Below are 16,708 nucleotides of genomic sequence, written 5' to 3'. Positions count from 1 at the left end.
TTTAGTGGGCCTCTCCTGCTTTTCCTGCTAACACTCCACTGTGCAGTTTGATGCAGACCTTAATCCCAACACTCTGAAGCCTAGCTTTGTTGAAGAGACAGACGAGTGCTCAGTCTAAAGCAATGTCTTGTGCCTTTTTTTTAAAAAAAAGCTTTAATTTTAGTTGCTAGCAGTACTAAGCAAAATTATTTGTTTTAACCCTCCTTTTTGCATATATTAAGGTGTTGCTAGGATATGATCATATTCTGTAACACTTCACAAATGAACAGGAACAATCTTGTGTATTTGCACTCCAATTCTCCCACCATGGAGCCATATTCTCCCACTATGGAGTCACTACTTTCCTGTTGTTACAGAGAATAGCCCTCTCTGGCAGCTGCATCATAAACTCAGTCAGTTCCTGTCCTGCATTACTTTAGAAGAAAATAGGTTAGCGGGCTTTGGCTGGAATGACTTTCAAGTACATTTCTCTTACAACAGCTTACCAAATGTTTAAATCAGGTACAGGGAGTCTGTTGCCCTCCAAATGCCTTTGGACTACAACTCCCATCATTCCTCACCATTGGCCACGCAAGCTGGGGCTGGTGGGACTCACGAGTCCCCCATTCCTGGTTGAAATTAAACCACAGCAGTTGCAGCATGTGAAAGGCCATATAAACTATGGGGCCATCTCTTGTTTATCTCAACTGTTTTCAAAATGAACAATAAAACTTGGCCAAGTCACTGAGTAATAAATACATTCTGAATTTTAGAAGCATTAATCCAAAAAGAGTTCCATATTTCCAGCCGGAATCTGTTAATAATTCTTTGACAGAATTGTGTCTAACTAAGCAACATTCCAGAGGCACAAATACAAGATGGGTGACACCTGGCTTGAGAGCAGTACATGTGAAAAGGATCTAGGAGTCTTGGTTGACCACAAACTTGACATGAGCCAACAGTGTGACGCGGCAGCTAAAAAAGCCAATGCAATTCTGGGCTGCATCAATAGGAGTATAGCATCTAGATCAAGGGAAGTAATCGTGCCACTGTATTCTGCTCTGGTCAGACCTCACCTGGAGTACTGTGTCCAGTTCTGGGCACCACAGTTCAAGAAGGACACTGACAAACAGGAACGTGTCCAGAGGAGGTCAACCAAAATGGTCAAAGGCCTGGAAACGATGCCTTATGAGGAACGGCTAAGGGAGCTGGGCATGTTTAGCCTGGAGAAGAGGAGGTTAAGGGGTGATATGATAGCCATGTTCAAATATATAAAAGGATGTCACATAGAGGAGGGAGAAAGGTTGTTTTCTGCTGCTCCAGAGAAGCGGACATGGAGCAATGGATCTAAACTACAAGAAAGAAGATTCCACCTAAACATTAGGAAGAACTTCCTGACAGTAAGAGCTGTTCAACAGTGGAATTTGCTGCCCCAAGGAGTGTGGTGGAGTCTCCTTCTTTGGAGGTCTTTAAGCAGAGGCTTGACAACCATATGTCAGGAGTGCTCTGATGGTTGGACTCGATGGCCCTTGTGGTCTATTCCAACTCTATGATTCTATGATTCCCCAAAATAATTGGTTTATTTTATAATGGTGGCTAAATAATGTTATTATACTTCTAATACTATTTAGCCCAGAGATTTCAAAACTGTGTGTTACGACATGTTAGTGTGTTGGTTGCAGTGTGTAGATGTGTCATGCGAATATTCACCACACTCCTCCCGGGGCTGGAAAGGGGTTAGTTTGCTAGTAAAACTGAATTACTGTGTCACAAAATAATGCATGTCTAAAAAGTGTATCACCAACATGCAAAGTTTGGAAAGCTCTGATTTAGCCCTTCATGGGAACACCAGGGATTGAACCGGAGACCTTCTGCCAGCAAAGCTATCATTGAGCTACAGCCCCGTCCTCTTAGCAGTTTATGGTTAACAAAAATAACTGTTTTTAAAAATGTGCCATTGTCGCCTACTCCAGAAATACCATTACAATAAATGTTTCCTGTTTTTGAAAACCTTTATGAACATTTTAAATTGGTTTAACCTTTACGTTCTGATGCCTCTATTTTGATATTTTGAAAGTAACAAAATAACAGAGGAAACCTAAAAATGTTCATTTTCTGGCACCACATGCTAAGTTAGGTGGCTTGCTCACTCCCTTTCCCTCTCACAGTGCAGGCTAAAGCCTGTGCAATCAAACATGGTTCTCAAATAACTTGCCATCAAAAAGTAGCCACAGATGTGCTTCTTATCGCTATAGTGAAACCCGGATGCCATATATGACCCGCTTTGGGCAGTCCTCCTATATGAATGATATGAAGCACCATAAATACAAGTGATCACAGGCAAAAGCATTCCTCTTTAACCCTCTTTAATTCCTCTTTAATTAGATGCTTACTGACATCTAATGCCCTTTTAAAATGTGCTGTGGAAGGGAGGGTTATTTTTAAAAATGTTTTTATTAAAGATTTTCTTTGGTTACTAAAGTACATACATCAACTCAATTTTCCGATCTTTCTATAGATCAGTCATATTTGATGTGAGTCTTTAATACTGTATACAGTAAAAGGTTGGGGGAGAAGAGTGGGGGAAGAGAGAAGGGAGGTAGCACACTTTTGTTCTTTCACATAGTGTATGTGTGAGGTTTGTGTCAGTGTTGTATAGATAGGTTTTTCATTGAGTTGTCTTTGTTTTTGTTGTGCTATGTATTTTGTGTTTTTTATATTGTAATTCTGTGCTGTGAACCACACTGAGATCTGCAGGTATAGGGCAGTATACCAATTTAACAATTAATAAAATAATAAACATCATATTTGGGTTGTAACAGTACATATACATTCTCTCTAAAAGTTAATTCGCAATATAATTGAAGGAGATCATTGGAGAGCTACTGAACTGACTCTTATCAGTTCTTCCTATATGGTAGTTTAATAATTTGCTTGATGGCGTTAGATTATCATGTAACTAAACTGCATTCGTCCTAACCCGGTAGCAACAATACTACATTTCTCCAGTCCTATTAACATAGTGGTCACATAACCCAAAACAAATGCTCCAAAAATTCAAATTCCTCACCTATAGTCACTTTATCTAGGCATGCAAAGACATTTTGTCAATGTAAACTTGCAATCTTTCATGAATCACGATTGGTAAGAGACTAAAATAATGAGCTGTGTCTCAGTTAAAGCTTTGGATCCACAGCCTGGAGGTATAGCACCTGCTTTGCATGCAGAAAGCCTCTGGTTCAATCCCTGCATCTCCAAACAGAGCTGGGAAAGAGTATTGGCTTCAAAAATAAGTAGCAGGTGCCTAGGGACCACTGAATAAAACTGGTCCTCTCAGATGTCGTAGTTAACAACTGCATCCTACCACTTGTTAATTTGAAATAAGTCTCCCTAGTAAGTATCTGAAGGACCACAGCTTAGAGTCCCATGATATGCAGAGTTAGGCATAGCTGAGCACACCAAAATGAAACGAAGATCCACAGAGCAATGGGACGTACTTTCAACTAAATATAAACAGCGTTGGTCTACACTGCTTTGATTAAGTCTGTTCATTAAACCAATTTTAAAACATGTTCCCGCTTTGTACAAATCAGCAACTGGATGAGTGCTGTGTGTTCACCCCACCCCACCCCCCAAAAAATACTCTGAGAAAACTGCCATGCCTAATTGGAAGTTCTCTTGCTGTGAAGCTAATATGTGAGTAATGAGAAGGTTTGCTTTGCGCTGAGTGGGTGACTAGTTAGTATTATGTGATAAAAAATGAAGGAGGAGGGCCATGCTGTCAATCTGGCTTATGAATGCATTTTAACTGCTTTTAAAATGTAATGACAGTTGTGCTGAGCGTTTTTGACAGAAGAAATCTATTTACTCCTCTCCATTTCTCCTCCCCAAATCAGTTGTTAGACATTTAAGTTCTGTGTTGTCGTTTCTCTCTCCCCCCCCCCCCAGCATTGCCAATGATGCACTAGTCAAGTTGTTTTGCTCTGTCCCTCAGGCTGTCATCAGTAACTATAATAGAAGTGGACAGTATATACACAGGTTTCTTGGCCAAGGGAATTACAGTGGTGGAGGAAAGTGGCATAGGTATTAAAACTCAGCCTAGTTTCTCTCCTTATTTTGAATCCTTTTCAAGACAGCTAATAATAACTAGAGATGTAGGGTGGTTTACTAAATGTACTGGAGTCACATAAGAATGCAGTAAGACATCTTACACTGAGCCAGACCAAGGGTCTAATGGTTCAATCTGGCAGCAGATTGTGGTCTCAGACAATCCTTCTCCCTAATGCTGCTATTTGACATATTTTACTTGAAGATGGAACCTATGTACAGCAAGTCCTCTACTACTGAGCTATATAGCCCCTAAAAGGTACAGTCTGAGTGTAATCTAGTGACCTCTGGAACAGGCCCTGGAGATTCAGCCTTTGGTTTCCCAGTTGTACCCATATGTGAACCCAGGACCTTGAATAGAGTACTTGCAGCACAAATTAATCAGGCAAAACAGCTTATGCCCCACATACTTTACAGCACAATCTTATACATGCCTATTCAGAAGTAAGCCTCCCTGTTTAATAGGATTTACTCCAAGGTAAGTAAGTATGGTATTTCAGCTTTAAAGATTATCTCTTCCATTACTAACTTGTAGGTCAATCTACCTATTGCTGTCAGATCGCTTTCTCATGAAGACAAATGCTTACAAGGCTACCTAAGATAGTTTGCCTGTTCAACTGAAGGTAACTACTTTGGTCATTCCAGACAGAAATAACTGGTTAGAGCCTCCTTATGAAAAAAGTATTAATTGTAATTACTCCCTTACTCAACGATCACTGAATTTAAGATAGTGGATATAAGAATTGCATTGTGGAGAGAAAAGGTGTTTTTAAGGGAGGGGCCATAAATTACTCTGGAGGGGCCATAAATTACTCTGGAAAACTGTTACATGTGAACATATTAATTAATTGGTTGTTTCAAAGCACATTTTCTTAAACTCTCTGGGGCTAAAGTAGTCATGATGTGATTGGACCATCCAATGTCTTATTCTTTGCTTAGAAGCATCCATTGGGAAAGGGTGATTTGGACTTGGGATCACAGTGCTGGGGCATGGGGGTTAATCTTAGTGCCATTTCCTCTATCAGAATTGCCCCTGCCTTCTAAACTGCTCTTAGTCATAAAGGGGGGAGGGAGTCAGGTGCCCAGTATTTGAAATAGGTCTCCCTAGTATCTGCCCTTTCCACCCCTCCCCTAGGGGGCTAACAGTAGCTTTGGATAAGTCCAAACTGAGCTCCCCTGAATCTACTTTCAAGCAAAGAAAAAGACATAGGCAATCAGCTCATAGATTTGTTATGTCAGCTAAGCCTCAATTCACAAATGCAACAACCTATGTGTAGCTGCTGGTAACAGAAACAAGCTTCTTAATATGTGGAACTGCAATACCATGCAGTTCCATCATGAATCGTAGGCACAGGTTGTAGGATGTACAAACTGGCTTAGATAACTAGCACACTTCCCTTGTATGTATCCAAGCAAAATGTTCCTCTGCTAACCATTTCAAGCTTTGGTCGTTTAAGGAGGATAATGCCAAACCTTCTGCTATCAGCTGTTGTTTGTTTCTACCTGAGATTTACTGGTTACAACAGAAAAAGCTAACCTTCAAATTATATGCCTTTAGGTAAGCTATGTCGGTAAAGAAAGGCATTAAAAGATTTTTAAACCAAACTACAATTGCTTCTTAAAAATATTAACTGCAGGTTCATAACTGATGTCTAGATGGTTTACAAGAGCTCCCCAGTGTTCATTTTCATGCCCCAAAATACATTAGACCTAATTTATTTAATTCAAACTTATATTTATGCTTCTTGAATCATATTCTCAATTTAAACTATTTTGTTATATTGGCTTTTGGTTCATAAATACAATAAAGATTATGGGCATTTAAAAAGTTTATGGACTTTGAAAATTGGATTTGTTTCCCTATAGCAATGTTTGAATTTAACAAGATTTGGTCCAAGGGCTTATTTCTGAGACAATACAAAACAACAACAGTGTAAACTGAAAGCTTGGAAACTTGATATCTTGTAAGACTGCAATACACTGTCTCTCAGTTGGATCTTTCTGCTGCATTCCAATTTTGCAATGTCTCTTTTTCTCTGCTAAGAATAGCTACAATCCCTGAATTTGCCAAGATATGAGGATTGAAAAATGGGAAGCGCAACCCATCAAAAGTGGAACACATGTTATGCAGGCAGAAGTCACAGGTTTGATCCCTGGTATGCCCAGGTAGGACTGTGAAGAATCCCCAATATAACCAGATGAGCCACTTCTAGTCAGTGTTGGCCTGACTCAACCTAAGACAACTCCTGTGTTCCAAATCTTTACTTCACCAGCTGATTCTCACCTACAAATGCCTCCCAACCATTTATCCCACAGCTGGACTCACTTCTGCCTTTGAAAGTCAGCTTGGAGGGGGATATTAAAAACTGCCAGGAAGGGCAAGTGTTAAGAAGCTAATAACTTCTAGCCCCACCCTGAGTTCAGGCTACAAAAGCTAAACAATCTGTAGGCGGGGGGGGGGGGGGACTGCAAATTTCTAACCCAACTACAATATACGTTACTTCATCATTATTTACATTAATTCTTCAGTTCACGTTGAATAATTTTTATTGCCAAAAATTATCTGGACAATTGGCTGGTTATTTTTGTCTAACTGAAAGTACATACTAAATGTATTTTTTTTTAATCAAAAGTACAATCAAGCCAATAGGTATGCAATGTAAAGTCCCACTGACTTAAGTGGGAAAGTAAAGCAGGGTGTAAATGTTAAATATGCTCCCACTGTATCTATGGAAATTCAGAGTGCTTAACTTTGGCTGGATATTGCCTTTTTATCATATGGTACAAAGGAAAAGGAAGCGTGGGGAGGGCTTCAGATGTCTAAGTAACGCTGTTAAGTGTTTAAAAAGTGGAGTAATGTGATTGGATTACGTTACTACATTCTTTATAATTGTTATTGTGGAGGTGGAAAACTGCATAATTTCTCAGTGGCTTGAGAGCGTTGAACTCTAGAAATCAAAGGCAATATAACACAGCATGTCTCACTGGAACTAAGAGGAAAGAAAGCTTGTTGAGAACTAATGTATAAAATGCTTGCAAAATACACAGTTTAAAGCAGAGCCTCTTGGGTGTGTTTAATTTTCTATTGCATCTGCTGTATCATATATACTTACTAAGCTCTTTCCTCCTAAAGCAAGCTCTTTGATAGCCGTAAGTGAAGCAAGTGAGGCAAATATTAGCACTGAGACAGTGAGGGGGAAATATGCAGTGCTTTGTAATTTCAGCTAAATTTCCTTCATTTTATATATATATGGATTCTGTACATTTAATAGGCAAGCTAAACATAAAAGTAAACATAAAATGTTGCACCGGGCCACTTAATGAAGTTATAGATATTGCATAGCCATTCAAAGTATTTATGGAATATTGTTTTCATATTGACTGAACAAAACAATGTAGGTTATGATTGCATTTGGTTTCTCAGCTGCTCTACCACAAGAGGCCAGGAATTACACAGCTATCCAAAGAGACTGTGATCTACTCCCAGTATAAAAAAACAGTGATCTACCCATTGTCATTGGAGGGAGGAGTGGGCATGGGGAGGGTGGATTGCCCAGAGTTGTTGAGCTTTTTTTAGGAGGGAGGTGCCCAGAGTTGTTGGGCTTGGGGGGAGGGGAGGATTGAACAGAGGTTTTTTTAGCTTTTACCCTGTAACCTTTTGTTACACAATAAGGATCCTGCGATCTACCAGGATCAGGATTAGTGAAAGCATGAGTAGACAATTCTTCTGTAAAGTGGAGGGGCAGAGGAAACTGATATTGTGGAGCTTCTGAAAAGAGGTTTGTGTCCCTTCCAGACATATAAATTGTAGCACTATTGTTGCTGTCTTTTAAAAAAAATTCCATGCGTTTCCACATGACCTTGCTATTATTCCATCGCTATTCTGGAATATTGCTGTCATCAAACCATCTTTTCTTCTATAGCCATTTTTTTTTGTCAAAGATCGAAAATAGTTCTGCAATATTTTTATTGTGTTGAAGCTGTTTTATGCAATTTCCCACATTTTGCGTGGCCTTTGGAGTGTGTGGTTTGAGCAACTTCCATTTCACGCTTTCCCCCTTTCATCAACCTCTTCTGACAAGTTATGCATATCTCAGACTAAAGCAGTTAACTCAAGAAATTCTTGCCATCTAACACCACCCCCAAACATAATTCTGGAATAACAGGTGTTAAATACCCCAGCATCACAAACACACAAAATCTCTTTTTAAGGAATATACTGCTCTGTGTCCATGCTCATAACTCTGACCACTTACTAGTTCGTGTGGACAGGAAATAAGGCAATCACATACCATGAAACAGTGACATACAAATTTAGCTCCAAAAAAACTGAAACAAATAGCTACGGCACTGTGAATGGTTTGTGTGCAAGGGCTCTTGGTTTATTGTAAATTTATATTGTAAATCATCACAAATATAATTGCTCCTTTTTCTTGTTGTGAAGTACCTGCATAAGCCCTGAACCAAAAAGTGACTTGGTCAAAAGGAAACAGCCCTCAAATATTCCAAGACACCTAAAGAAGGGAAGTTCTGAGCAATCTGGAATTGGAGGAACAGTGTATCATAAGGGCACATAAACTGCCATGAACAAGATGGTGGACAGAAATGCTTGGCAGCAGGCATATGAAAGAGGGAATGGGAAAATAACAAAGAGAAACCACCTTGTAAAACTGCTGTCTCGTACATGCTGAATACATTGTGATTTTTACAGTATCTGGCAAGAATGACCATATTGTGGGCAATGTAGGAAGAGAGTAACGACTGAAAATCAGGCAATCATTGTTCTTTATGAGTGTTTTTGTAACTGAAAAGAGGTTCTAGAAAAGCACAGTAGAAAGATTAAAATGAAATGGGAAAGATTAGGTAGTTAACATTTTTCCTGTAAACCACTAGACTGGTAACAACTCCAGTGGAACAACACTAAATGTTGCATCAGACTAAAGAGAGTGTGTTCTTTCTGAGTTATTAAAATGCAATCTCAGGACAGAGAGTGAAAGTTGTGGCACTGACATCTGAAGGCAACCCTGTATCAGGAAGCTTTTAATTTTTTGTGTTTTGTTGTGTTCTCTGATATTCTGTTGTAAGCCAACCAGAGTGGCTAGGACAACCCTGTCAGATGGGCGGGGTACAAGTAATAAATTATTATTACTTCTATTATTACTACTACTACTAAAACTATTTTCTGTTTAAGGACACATTCCAGCCAGGCAAAAGCACTCAAGCAAAATGGCTGGGAAAGAGAGGGTGGGTACACACTGTATATTCCCATGGTTTGGTCTGAAGGGTATAGTTTGAAAGCACATGAGGCCACCACCTTGCCGATGCTAAAAAGGTATGGCTCTGGTTGATGCTTAGATGGGTGACTGCCTTGGTTCTAGGAAGAAAGGTGGGATACAAATATAATAAAATAAAGGTAAGGAAATAGGTAAGAGTCCTGAGGTCCAGACAGAGAGGCCTGGCAGACTGTATTCCCTACCCCCATGGTTTCCTAGTCCTGTTTTAGACTGCTAGAATTTACATGTCATATATTAAATGTATATGAATTACCCCAGAAAATCATGGGAACCATGGTTTACCCCTCACAGAGCACAATGCCCTACACCCTTAACTAATTACAGTTCCCAAGATTCTTTGAGGTAAGTGATGTGCTTTAAATGTGCTATAAATGTATGGTGTGTACACAGTCGAATTTGTGTTGCCACTACAGGATGTGAAACCATTTCACAATCTAGAAATCCATATCTGTTTTCTTATGGTTAATAAGCCCCAGTGTTTATTTTCACCATTTGATGACACACTTAACTTAGGCATTCAATCGCATAGATAAACTTTGGTGTGAACTCTGAAGCATTGTGTGCTCAAGACCTTAACTGATTAGTTTAACTATGGCAATGAAAATATCATTCGTATTTATTAACCTTAGAAATGCAAGACTGTATGTAGTTTCTGACTTTTAATTATGAGAAACCTTGCTGGGTTCAACAAAGACAGCTAAACTGAAGTAGTACAGGGAGTAAATTAGCAAAGCCTGCAGGAAATTAAAACCCGTATGACAAGCTGACAGCCTAACAAGCAATTTAAATAACTGGATGAACACAGAGATGGAAACAGCATTTCAAAAGTATTAAGGAAAGAACCTGAATGCGTTTAAGTATTAATGGGAATACATTTCATTCCCTAAATGAATCTACATCATTCCATAAATGAATCTACATCAAGAACAGAAGATGTGGCTCAACTGCTTTCATTACTCTAGACAGTTCTCTGAATTGCCATTCTTTCTGTTTAAAAACAGCCATTACCGTTGATGGCAATTTCATGTTTTGTAGAGTATTTTCATACATAGCACATGCTTTCAACACCTCTGGTGTTCCACGTGAGCATTCGCTAGCACTTTGTTAATAGCTAGAAGCTAACGTTTTGCCACTTCAGAGTTATTTCATAGCTCCCGAGTTGCAGGTCACCTCACTGCAGAGCTGAGTCAGGAATTGAAATAGTCATTCTCCTCCTCCCCTTTCTGGATATCTAATGCATATAAATCGCTTTTTCTTTACCAATCTAGCTGAGTCCAGAGATAATGAGTGTTTTATGCTAATTAGTGAAGAAAGCTTCAAAAGCTTCTATTCTTGCTTGCAACAACTGAATTTCTAAATACGCACGGCGAAACAGAAGGAAGAACCAATTTTCAATTTGTCCTTAGTGATGGAGTTTGTTTGTTTTGCCGACAGAGAAATCCTATAATTGTATTATGCCAGAGTGGGGAGGGGAGATACACTACATAAGAATGCAAGAAAACCCTGCTGGATCAGGCCAATGGCCTATTTAGTCCAGCATCCTGTTCTCACCACAGCATACAAAGGGAAGAAAGGAGAGGCTACTGAACACACAGAGCTGCTTAGACAGGACGCCTGCGGAGAGCCCTCCTTGGGAGAAGGGATCAAGAGGAACCCAAGCAGGAAAAAACTATTGAAAAGTAGCAAAGAGGGAGTGGAGTTACTTCGTACAGATACAGCTTTGCTTTGCCTTTATTTTTTACTTTATATCAGCAATTTAAATAATAATTTATATTTGCTTAATTAAAATTATATATGCCTAATTATATTTGTCTCTGAACAGTGTACAGTAAACTTGATGCAATAAAATTCAGTTAAACTATAAAATCAGAATTCAGTTAAAATACTTGCTGGGTTAAAAAAAAGTCTTCAGTTGGTGTCAGAATTCAACAGGGTGGGTGCCTGTCTGACCTGTTGCACAAAATTGGGCCCACAGTATTGAACACGTGGCTTCTAGCTGACATAAGCTGTGCATCTAAGACATGGGTGACTTCCTAAAGCCTCCGTGATTGGGAAGGGATAAGGCAGTCCTTTAAGTACAGTGGTGCCTCGCAAGACGAAATTAATCCGTTCTGCGAGTCTCTTCGTCTTGCGGTTTTTTCGTTTTGCGAAGCACGGCTATTAGCGGCTTAGCGGCTATTAATGGCTTAGCGGCTTTAAGAAAAAGGAAACAAACTCGCAAGGTGTTTCGTCTTGCAAAGCAAGCCCATAGGGAAATTCGTCTTGCGGAACGACTCAAAAAACGGAAAACTCTTTCGTCTAGCGAGTTTTTCGTCTTGCGAGGCATTCGTCTTGCGGGGCACCACTGTATTCTAGACCCAAGTTGTTAAGGGATTAATACACAAACCGTGAGCCTGGCCCAGTAGTATATGCACAGCCAGTGCAAGCTTGAGTTATGTTGAATTCAAGGAATGCTCAATATAATGTTATAAGTGATAAAAAGTAAAATCTCTGTAACTATCAGAACAAGAATAGAACCATAAGGAGAGAGTTATTTTCCTCCCCGTTTAATAGCAATGGTAAATAAAGAACCCAAAAGAACAGAAGCAATCATATGTGCAGGTTTTAAAGATCTCACAGTTTGATCAGAAAATGAATTTCTGCACCTCACCGAAGGACACAAATAATGAAAGTAATGAAAGAGAACTCTGAATAAATTTTGCTTGTATTGTGTTCCAAGGAATCGTATTTAAACTCACACTTTAACTACAAAAGAACCAGTCTGGTTTCACTCATGGCAATGACAGGCCTGCTTTGGATTAGAATAGATTCTGTTGACCTGCAGAAATGATCTCCTGAACAGCCAAAATATTTTGCAGTTGCTCCAGACTTTTGCAGCAGAATTGCCCATATCCATCTCCTACACGATAACGAAGTCAGCTCTGCATCCTATGCAATTTTTAGTAATTTAATAGGAACTGAGGTTCTATCAGTAGCAACTGGCACAGAGCTGGGGGCGGCTGGGGGCAGTGGCAACAACAGGGGTGCATGGACAAAGCAGCAGAGCCAATCTGGAGTGCTCCCTCTGGTGCCTTTATATGGTCAGAGTACAAAACTTCACTTAAGAAAATGGCATACTAGACCACTAGTAAAAAGTTAAGAACTTTTAATGAAAAAAGGAGACCCTGTAAAGTTCATAGGAAAGGTCCAGTACCTGTAGAGAACAAGACAAAACAGGACTGCAAAGTTACAGCAATAGCAGATGGGAGAAATAGGGGAGGCATTAATAAAAGAGGACGGTCAAATCAATCCTTGGCTTCAGTGTTTGTATAAAGGCTCAAGAAAAGTTTGCAAGCTGAGACAAATTTCCCAGAGGACAAAAGAAATCTCAGTATGAAAGCAGAAACCTAGGAGGTGGTTGTGGATGAATTAGCCTTTCAGAAGACTGTCATATAGCCATGAACTTATAAAGCTGCCATACGGGCCACTGATCCATCTAGCTCAATACTGTCTATTTTGACAGTTGGTAAATCTTCAAGGTATCAGCACAGCAATACCAACAGACTGTAGGACTGATAAAATACATCACAGCTGAGCTAAAGGAAAGAGAACAGAAAAGCACTGGGAATACCAAAAAATAATTGCCTACATTAGACTCAAGTTATGTACTGGTGTCATCAAAGGTGAACAAGATGCTGTCATAGCATCAGCTGACCCTGTAAGTCCAGGGGTAACCAACGTGGTGCCCTCCAGGATGGCTACTCCTGCTGTAAAAACGAGAAGGGCTTTCCTTGGGAGTCATGAAAGCCAAAGGACTCCGAGCTTAATGTTGTGTATCCTAACCCTGTATAAACAGTTGAAAAGTCTACTTTTCTGGCTGTGGCAGAAGTATTCTGAAATGTGAGCCTGAACAGGACTAGGGAATGCTATCACTGGAACTTTCCAACAACCCAAGACCACAATTTCTAAGCTCAACAACACAGCATGTAGCATCTGAGTTTTCATATGAAGTCTTCTTGGTGGAAACATTTCAGCCTTTCTTATGATTTATGGAAATGAATGTGTGTTGCTTCTTACACGTCAATAAAAGCCAGCTCTATCCTACCAGCCATGAAGGCTGGCCTGCCCAACATGTGATGCCCTGAGACAAACGCAACCCATCACTAGTCATGATGGTGCCCTGTTCTGAGATAGGGCAAAACAAAACAAGACAGGCAGATAGTACATGGTTGCATTTCACTTGGTAACTCACAACCTCCACTGGCCTCTTTGAAAGTGTCAAACTTTCAGCATTCACTTGAGTCACTTTCTCTTCATCTGTTTTCTGTCACACATTTCATTTATTTTTACATGCACTTTTTAGTTTTAAAAAACCCCTCAAAGAATTTTATAGCTTCCTTTATTCTAACAGTAAAGGTATATTTATTCATTGTTGCTTTTTAAAAAATAAATAGCGTTCAGAGGGATCACAAATCGGAGCTAAAACCTGTTTAGTTTAAATGCTGAATCCCAAATGAGAAAGAAAAAACCTCTGAAATTTAACTAAAGGGAAGGAGTTGGGCTAGATTTATCTGTAAAAGTTGAAGCAAGACTGCATGAGCAAAATAGGTTTTTGTGACGTTACAAAGAAATCATAAAGTACATTTCTGCTCAATAGCATTAAAGGAATTACTAAAAGGCCTAATGCTCTCATCCTCCCAAAAAGAGCTCACAAAGAAATACTGGGGGGAAATGAGTGTCCTTGGGGAAATCTAATGCCATCTCCGTGGCTTTTACTTGGCAGACTGAAATGTGTAACTGCTGGAAATATATTCTTAGAAGTAATGCCTACCAAATGTATCTTGCAATTTAATGGTATTATTTGGGTTTTGCAAGTATAATTCTAGGAAGGAAAAATTGCTGTGGAAAAAAAGGAGTAAAGTATGTTTATTTAATTTTTTTATAGAGAGGCAGTCTTATCATATAGCTTGTCATGGAAATACATAGCATGAACACTTTATGTAGTATGGTAGTCTCTCAAAATGTTTTGATCTACAATTCACATCAGTCCCAGACAGCGTGGCTATGGCTGGGCCTGACTGGGAGATAGATGATATAGATCAGGCAAACTCGGCCCTCCAGATGTTTTGGGACTACAATTCCCATCATCCTTCACCACTGGTCCTGTTATCTAGGGATCATGGGAGTTGTAGTCCCAAAACATCTGGGGGGGCCCAAATTTGCCTATGCCTGATATAGATAGATAATAGATAGATACAGACAGACAGACAGACAGAAAGACAGACAGACGGATGGATGGAGATAGATGATAGATGATAGATGATAGATGATAGATGATAGATGATAGATGATAGATGATAGATGATAGATGATAGATGATAGATGATAGATGATAGATGATAGATGATAGATGATAGATAGATAGATAGATAGATAGATAGAGATACTTGCAAAATTGATTGATTGATTTACTTGCAATATTTTATGTCACCCTTCATAAATAATCCAGAGCAGATTACAACAGTAAGAATATGAATCAAACAATAGAACAAGTGATAAAATATCAAAAACAAAGTGAATACAATAAAATGCAGCAGAATTACAATAAATGAGACAATCCCTCAACGACTTGGTAACAATGACCAACAAATGATGAGGTAAACAGGTTTTCAGAAGGAGCTGAAAATTCTGGAGATTTGGCTTTTGGGTGTGAGTGGCAGGCAGGAAGATATTTCTGCAGGCACCACAGCAGAAAAGCCCTGTTGTGACAGATTTGGCAGGTGATGCTTAAGACAGGACTGGCATGCAGGGATAACTCCAAAAGCCCCTCCACAAGACAAGCTTGTGCCAACAGTGTCCCTGTAGTTCTTCCCCCATCAAAGAAGCCCCAGTTACACAAGTCATCCCCCACTGCACTATGTCAGAGCAGAAATATTTCAGGACATACTTTTGCCCAGAAGATAGTTCTCCTTGCTTTAAATCCTTCTAAAACTGTCATGCAATCACCTTATTTTCCTAATAATATTTCCCGGAGCTCAGTTTAGTTGCTTGCTGTACAATGCTAAAGCTTCTTTAAAAAATAATAATTAAGAATTGTTGTGCAACAACTAAATGGAAGTTACTTCTCTGCAAGCCAGACTCTTTTCACACACTAGATCAACATTATTCTTTCTTTCCTGTTTCCTTCAATTTCTCACACAAATATTCTAATTAAATGAATCCTACATTATGGCTCTAGTTCCTTTCTTGCTTGAGATGCTTTAGCTGCCAAGTATGAAGTAGTAGCTTGTAAAGACCTGATGAGTCTTTTTTTCTCAACCTTCTGGCTGTAGTTGATAATACCCTAATTGTTGCAGGAAACTATTGCAGTGGCAAGCAGATGTTACATTAGTTAGATAAGCTATATAACCCTTTCAAGTAGAATGCCAAAAAAAAGAAGTAGAAGTGAAAATGGACTGCTTTATACCCTGTTCATGAAAATTTAGGATCCAAGTTGTGGGCCTTTTGCCATACATTACTTTTCTAGAAATCAATAGTCTTATGACTATGACATTCCCAAGCCTTACAGTTGATTGATATGTGCCAGTTCATATATGCAATTTAACCTACACGGATGTAGTCAAACACACCATTGATGTACATGTGTAAATATCATATATATGTATGAGAGTTGGAAACCCAATACCAATTGTGGGCTCCTAACATTCACACATGCATAATAAAATTGATATTACACACAATCCCCTGGTATAGTCATAAATGTAAAGTGCCCTTAAGTGGACTTTTGTAAATGTTAAGATGGTGGCTTTGATGGAGCCTACAAGTGAAATTCATTGTGTATTAATACTTCCAAAATCTGCAGAAATATTTATCAGATGAATGGCTCTGGCAAAGAGTCTTCACAAAGATTTTTAAGCAAGTCTGAAACTTACATAAAATTATTACTTCATCCACACCCAACATAAGAAATCACTTTTTTAAAATCAATAGGAGTTACTCCATAATATTATATATGTTTACAATGAAAGGGGTAGGAAACTGTGGCCTTTTAGATTTTGGACACCAACTCCAATTAGATCCAGCCAGTATGCCAATGGCCAGAGATGGCATAAATTTGAAGTTCATCAACATATGGGGAACATTGGGTATTCTTGGATGACAGAGTTAAACATGCTAACTATGCAATCCAATGCAGAAGCAAGTGCTACTGAGTTCAACGAAACTTACCGAGGTAAGTGTGTGGGATCACAGCCCTAACCGTATACTTCATTGCAGTATACTTTTATATTGAAAAAAGGTACATAGATGTCACTTTACTTTGAAAGCAGAGTTCATCTCAGAAATGTTAG

The 16,708-nt window shown here is 39.1% G+C and overlaps 1 protein-coding gene across 1 annotated transcript in view; it reads right to left on the bottom strand.

The window, feature by feature from the left end:
* The window catches only part of AK5 (adenylate kinase 5), a 92,681-nt gene that overhangs the window by 48,782 nt on the left and 27,191 nt on the right, over window positions 1–16,708 (bottom strand). The window lies entirely within an intron of this gene.

This window comes from Podarcis liolepis (genome assembly GCF_965112155.1).
Source record: "Podarcis liolepis genome assembly, chromosome: 6".
Lineage (NCBI taxonomy): Eukaryota > Metazoa > Chordata > Lepidosauria > Squamata > Lacertidae > Podarcis > Podarcis liolepis.
This window is presented reverse-complemented; position numbering and strand designations above follow the sequence as displayed.